This window comes from Pongo abelii, chromosome 7 (genome assembly GCF_028885655.2).
Source record: "Pongo abelii isolate AG06213 chromosome 7, NHGRI_mPonAbe1-v2.0_pri, whole genome shotgun sequence".
NCBI classification, from domain to species: Eukaryota; Metazoa; Chordata; class Mammalia; order Primates; family Hominidae; genus Pongo; species Pongo abelii.
Genome location: NC_071992.2, coordinates 135,673,725 through 135,681,326, shown reverse-complemented (window position 1 = coordinate 135,681,326; position 7,602 = coordinate 135,673,725).

Here is a 7,602-nt window from a genome sequence, read left to right as displayed (position 1 = left end):
GTTTGATTTAATGATTCACTTCTAATGAATAGAAAAGAGAGGGGGGAATGGTCTTTTGTGACTTCAGAGACGGGGTTATAAAAGACACTGTGAATTCCTGCTAGCTTTCTGTCTTGTATCACTTGCTCTGGGGGAAGCCAGCTGCCAAGTTATGAGTATACTCACCTATAAAGGGATCCACATAGCAAAGAAGTAAATCCTCTGGCCATCAGACAGCAAGAAACTGAAGCCTTCTGCCAATAGCTACATTAGTGAGGCTGGAGGATCTTTTAGCTCCAATCAAACCTTCAGATGACTGCAGCCTTGTCCAACATCTTGACTGCAAACTCATAAAAGACCTTCAGCCAGAATCAGTCAACTAAGCTGCCTCTGAATTCATGCTCCACAGAAACTCTGCAATAATATGTTTTAATTGTTTTAAGCTACTATGTTCCAGGGTGAGTTGTTATGCAGCAATAGATAACTAACACACAGATGACATGTAGCCACAGAAAGGGCTGTAACCCTGGCTTGGCAGCTGCTTCTCTGACACAAATCCATTTCTATGGTAGGAAAGAAGATATTAAGAGATTTTAGTAAGTTGTGAGTTATCTTCTCCACCTTGTAGTAATGAGTTTGGGTTTTGATAAAAAAACAACAGTAAGCTGCTGAATGATTTTAAAGACAGAAATGGGCAATACACATGCTTTGTTGTGAAAACGATAGAACATGGTTAGAAATGAAATGGGAAGATTAGGTAGAAAGCTCCCGAAATGGTCCAGGCAAGAATTGTTTGTGCCTTGAACCAGCATGGAAGCAATGGGGAGAAAGACATTGTGCACATTTAAACTATATTTTGAGAGTACTGTAGTAAAGATAAGAGAACTAAAGAAAGGATTAAAATTTTCACCACTCCCAAAAAGTGTGGGGGTAAAAGCCTTCTCAAGGCAAAGAGAAAGACCAAAGTATGAAGCCAAAGAAAACAAAGACCTTCTGAAGCCAGGATGTGAAATGGTTTTAAATGAATGGAAAGAACGCTGGCCCAAAGTAATTCTCAAATATTCCTATAGATCTCTGGAGTTGTTCTTGATCTGGTTCTTGAGTGGGCATGCTGGGTGTATTTAAAACGACAAAATGCTGCAGATGTAATAAACATTTTTATCCGCAGAGTCAAATCAGAGTCTGGAGCCTAGGTGAGGATAAAAACTGCTGTATTTCCATATTACATAGATTATCTCATATAATTCTCATAGCAACTACACAAAAGAGATCTATTATAATTCTTATTTTACAAAAAAGTAAACTGAAGCCCAGAGAGAATAAGGGACCCAACCAAGATCACAAAACTCATAAGTGGCAGAGTAATACTTGAACCAGGAATGTCTGACACCAAAGTCCTTACTTTTAACCACTTAGCTTCACTGCTATATGCAGCAGGTGGTCAATTAGTGTTGAATGAATGAATAAGTCTGAGGATTCTAATTTTGCTCCCTCTCCTCACCTCTGCCTGGAACCCAGCACATCTCTGACACTTGAAACTGGATGAGCTTTGGCAGCTCCCTGAGACAGCTCCCTTGTATATTATACTGGCATTCTCAAGGTGAGTTGTTAACAATGACAATGAGAAGTCTGTCTAAAGCAATGTTAGGGAAAAGTATTGACTCAGGGAAATCAGAACCTGATAGAAAGACTATAGAAGATTTTCAAATGGTGTCAATAACTAACAGACTGAATTGTGAGCATATGTGAATGTTTTGGAGCATTCTCAAAATCCTTGAGGGAAGGATTGTATGTGTGTGTGTGTGTGTGTGTGTGTGTGTGTGTGAGAGAGAGAGAGAGAGAGAGAGAGAGAGAAAGAAAGAAATCCTAAAGATGTAGTTAGCAGTCAAGAGCAGAAATTTTGGTTATAGATGTAATGGTCACTTCATTTGTGTCTGGAGACAGGAAGGATATAGTGACTTTGAGTTACCGCACTATTGGATTCACGGAGCAATTTGTGCAAAACTGGTAAGTCACTGATCTGAATAAACCTGAGTAGACTTGTATATAGAAACTTAGAACTGGAAGGACTTTAGCCCTGTTACTTAAATGTGGACTTCTTCTCTAGGTAGAAATAATAGTCATTTCTGTCATATTGTCTTCAGAGTGATTTTAAAATATGTATATATTCTGTGTTTAATTAAAAATTTAGATTTCCTGCAGGATGCAAATGTATTATAAACATTTCTCTTTCATTTATCTGATATTAACTGAAATTTGAAGTCAAAGACTTGGCCTATAGACAGTGGCCAAATATTTTGAAAGCATAATAATAATAATGTAATTATTATGTAACAGCAACAAAATTAGGTGATCTTTTCAATTCAAAAGACCTTATTGAAAACAGTATTTAGTGTTTGTACATACGCTATCTCATTCAACCCTCATGGTGAGGCAGGTATTATGAGCTGCATTTTGTATATTAGCATACAGAGGCTCAAAGAAGTTAAGGAACTTGTTCAAAGTTACACAGATAATAAATGAAAAAGCCAGGACCAGAACTTATAGCCTATTGGCTGGGTGTGGTGGCTCACGCCTGTAATCCCAGCACTTTGGAAGGTTGAGGCAGGTGGATCACTTGTCAGGAGTTTGAGACCAGCCTGGCCAACATGGTGAAAACCTGTCTCTGCAAAAATACAAGAATTAGCTGGGCATGGTAGTGCGCACCTGTAATCCCAGCTACTTGGGAGGCTGAGGCAGGGTAATTGCTTTAACCCCAGAGGCAAAGGTTGCAGTGAGCCGAGATTGTGCTACTGCACTCCAGCCTGGGTGACAGAGCAAGATGCTGTTTCGAAAAACAAACCAAAAACCAAACCAAAACAAAACAAAACCCACCAAAACTTATGGCCTATTGAGCTTGCCTTCCCAGTATTCATTCCACCTTCATCTAATATTTCCTCAATTTCAGATTTTCCTTGGGAAATCAGTGCTCCCCCACACATAGTCCATGACTACCTTGGGTTGGGTTGATCACACTCCCAATGCCAATAGATTGTGCCCTATCCAATCCAACTAGCCTGAGTGCTGCCCACAAGTTCCCCTGTTTTACCCCTAGTCTATCTACTCCACCTCTAGTTCCTCCTCCCTCTTCTTCTCTCCTCCTCACTCTCATCAGGGTGAGAAATGTTAAGCAACAAGAGAAGTGCTGCAAGTTCCCACCACATTGTTTATCCATCCACCTGAATCTGTGCTTATTTTCTCTGCCTTGCCTCCAGTTATTATGGAGAGAATGTCTATATGCTTATATAAGGGCAACCCTTCTGTTTGTGCCCAAGATCCCATGACTTCAGCAATTATCTTTCCCATCTTCCCACCCCTAATTCAGGTAATTTTTTTTTCTTCTTTGCCTATGTAATTCCAATCAGCATATAAACTTTCTATAATGTACTTCATTATTGAAAAAAGAACAATAACTCCAAACAAACCCTCTCTATCCCATATCATTCTTTAAAATTTTTTAAGTTTAAAATTATTATTTCTAGTTTACACATAATAATTGTACATATTTACGGGGTATAGTATGATATTTCAATACGTGTATACAATATATAATGATCAAATTAGGGTAATTAGCATACACCATCACTCGAACATTTATTATTTATATCTAGAACATTCAAAATCTGCTTTTCTAGCTATTTGAAAATAAACAATATTTGGACACAGTGGCTCATGCCTATAATCCCAGCACTTTGGGACTTAAATGTGGAATTCTTCTCCAGGTAGGAAAAATAGTCATTTAGGTCACACTGTTTTCAGAATGATCTAAAAATATGTACATATTTTGTGTTTACTTAAAAATTCAGCTTTTCTACAGAACACAAATGTATTACGAACATTTCTTATTCATTTATCTGATATTAACTGGAATTTGAGGTCAAAGACTTGGGCTCTAGACAGTGGCCAGATGGAAAAACAGAGAAAAATTGACTGAACCAGGCATGGTGGCTCATGCTTGTAATCCCAGCACTTTGGGAGGTTGAGGCTGGCGGATCACTTGAGGTCAGGAGTTCAAGACCAGCCTGGCCAACATGATGAAACCTGTCTCTAATAAAAAAACAAATATTAGCCGGGTGTGGTAGCACATGCCTGTAATCCCAGCTACTTGGGAGGCTAAGGCAGGAGAATATCTTGAACCTGGGATGCGGAGGTTGTAGTGAGCCAAGATTGTGCCACTGCCCTCCGACAGAGTAAGACTCTATCTCAATTAGAAAAAAAAAAAAAAAAGAAAAAAATTGCCTGGGGGTAGGGAGATGGAAAAGAGAATTGCTGGAGTCATGAGATATAGAGCACAAACAGAAGGGTTGGCCTTATAAAAGCATATAGACATTTTATCCATAATAACTGGAGGAAAGGCAGAAAATAAGCACAGATTCAGGCAGATGGATAGATGATGTGGTAGGAACTTGCAGAACTTCTCCTCTTGTGGCTTGAAAGTTTTTACTCAATGAGGCTGAGGCGGGCAAATTCCTAGAGCTCAGGGGTTCAAGACCAGCCTGGGCAACATGGTGAAACTCTTGTCTCTACAAAAAACACAAAAATTAGCTGGGTGTGGTGGTGTGCTCCTGTAGTCCCACCTACTTGGGAGGCTGAGGTGGGAGGATTGCTTGGGCCTGGGAGATTGAGGCTGCAGTGAGCTGTGATGGTGCCACTGCACCCCAGGCTGGGCAACAGAGTAAGACTCTGTCTCAAACAAACAAAAAACCAACCAACCAAACCAAGGCAACAAAAAAGAAAATACACAATAAATTGTTGTTTATTATAGTCACTCTATAGTGCTATAAAACACTATAATTTGTTTCTCCTGTTTAGCTATACTTTTGAATCTGCTAACCAACCTCCATCTATGTCATTCTCTTTACTTTCCTTGAAATGTTATCTGCAATCACTGTCCCGTTTCTCTCCATCCATTCTCCATAGAATCTAATTCATTCAGTCAAATATCCTATCACACCCATGAAACTGCTCTTGCCAATATTTTCATGACAAGGGTGACTGTACATCTTAATTGGTACAGAAAATACTGGCCCCTGCGTATCCTCTAGGAATAATTTTTCAATTATTATTATTGAAATAATAATTTGAATATTATTGAAATAATAATAATTGAAATTATTATTTTAAAGGAACTTGATTTGAATGATAAATTATATGTTCAAGACTATTTATGATCTCCACACTTATAAATCCAGCAGTCAGCTTTCAGTTCTTATTATAAGCACTTAACTTACATATTTCCTATGTGTTAAGCTACTAGTATTTAACACACATTTTCATGTCTGTCTTTCTCTTGGCTTCAGGACCTCATGATCTCTTGGTTTTCCTACCTTTCTAGCAGTTTCTTACCTTCTTAACTGGCTCATTTCTCTTTGTAGACTTAATAGTGAAGGTTGCAGTCCTCCAGGGCTCAATCAATTAAATACTTTTCTTCTCTACCCCATCTATACTAATTTCCTTGTTAACTTCATCTGGTCTCATGGCTTTAAACACCATTTATGCACAACTGGCTCTCCATATGCATGGATTTCACATCCGTGGATTCACCAATAGTAGATAAAAAATATCTTAAAAATTGTGTCTGTATTCAACATGTACAGACTTTTTTCTTATATTATTCCCTAAGCAACACAGTTTAACAACTATTTACATACAATTCACATTGTTATATGTATTATACATGATCTAGAGATGATTTAAAATATAGTACATGGGAGGATGTATGTAGGTTATATGCCAATACCACATAATTTTACATAAGGGACTTGAGCATCTGCAGATTTTGGTATGTGAGGGGGGTCCTGGAACAAATCCTTCACAAATACTGAGGACCACCTGTACTAATTATAACCCACATTTAAAATCTTCACCCTAGACCTTTCTCCTGAACTCCAGACCCAGAGATCTATTTATCTAATAACATCCCTATCATAACATGCTCAAAAGTGAACTCTTGACACATCCCTACAAGGAAATCTGCTCTTATGCCAGTCTTCCTCATCACAAGTTCAAACTACAGTTTGCCTGAAGCAAAAACCTTGAATTCATCCTTGACCTTCACTTTTCCTCACACCTCATATCTAATGTGAGTAGATCCTCTTCTAACAACAAATCCTACACCTCTCACCACCTCCACTATTACCCCATGCATCTGTCACCTGGATAATTGCAGTATCCTCATAATAGGTCTTTCTACTTCCATCTTTGCTTCTGTGGGATATATTCTCAATAGGACAGCCAGAACAATACTTGTTCATAAACGTCATATGACATGTCACTCTTCTACTCAAAATTCTTTAATATCATATTTCACTCAGCATAAAAGCCAAATTCCATGCAGTATCCCACAGAACTTTTGTCATCTTGCTCCATTTATCTCTCTGATTTATTACTCCCCTTTCTCCCTGTAGCTCACTTTGCCCCAGGCACAAGAACACCCTTGTGATCCTCCTGCCTCAGGGCCTTAACACTTGCTGTTTCCTCTGCTTTGATTACTGTGGCAGGCATCCCTATGAGTTGCTCCTTCACCCTCTCACTGAAGCCTTTCTTTGCCACCCTTTTAACAGTAACAATTCTCTCTGTTTCTGTATTAGTTTCTTAGGGCTGTGTTCTGTGTGGCTTAAAACAATAGAAATTTATTCCCTAACAGTTCTGGAGGCAAACCAGCTGATATCAAGGTGTCATCAGGACCATGGCCCTCTAAGAATCCTTTCTTTCCTCTTCCCAGCTTGAATATGGCAAGCAATCTTTGGCATTCCTTGGTTTGCAGCTGCATCACTCCTGTCTCTTTCTCTGTCATCAGATGGGGCTCTCCCAGGGTCTGTCTTCCTGTGGCATTTCATCTTTTTATGAAGACACAAGTCATACCGGATTAGGGCCTACCTAATGACCTCTTCCTAACTTGCTTACATCTTCAAAGATCATATTTCCAAATAATATTGCATTAATAGGTACAAGGAATTAGTTCTTCAATATTTTTTGGGGGAAATGCAATCCAAACTATAACATTTTTTTAACTCATTATTCCCTGTCCCCCTTCTGCCTTGAAATAGTCTAACAGTAGTTACTATCATTTGACTTACAAGACCTATTACTTATATATTATATTACTCACTGTAACTATAAGCTCCACAAAGACAGAGAGGTCTTTAACTGCTGTCTTAGTTTGGGCTGCTGTAACAGAATATCAGATACTGGGTTGCTTAAACAACAAATATTTATTTTCCACAATCTGGAGGCTGGGAAGGCAGGGTGCTGGCAGTCTGGTGTCTTGTGAGGGCCCTCTTGCTCCTTTGTAGATATCCAGCTTCTTCTTGTAATCTTACATGGTAGAAGGAAGGAGATGAAGCAAGTTCCAGCCTGTCTCTTCTTAGACACTAATTCCATCATGAGGACTCCACCCTCAATACCTCATTGTCTCCCAAAGTCTCCATCTCCAAGTGCCATCCCACTGGGGATTAGAATTTCAGCATTTCAACATTAAATTTTGAGGGGATACAGCACTTGGTCCAGAGCAACTGTCTTGTACATTGCTGTGACTGTGGCACTTAAAACAGTGTCTGGAACATGATAAATAGTTGTATTAAT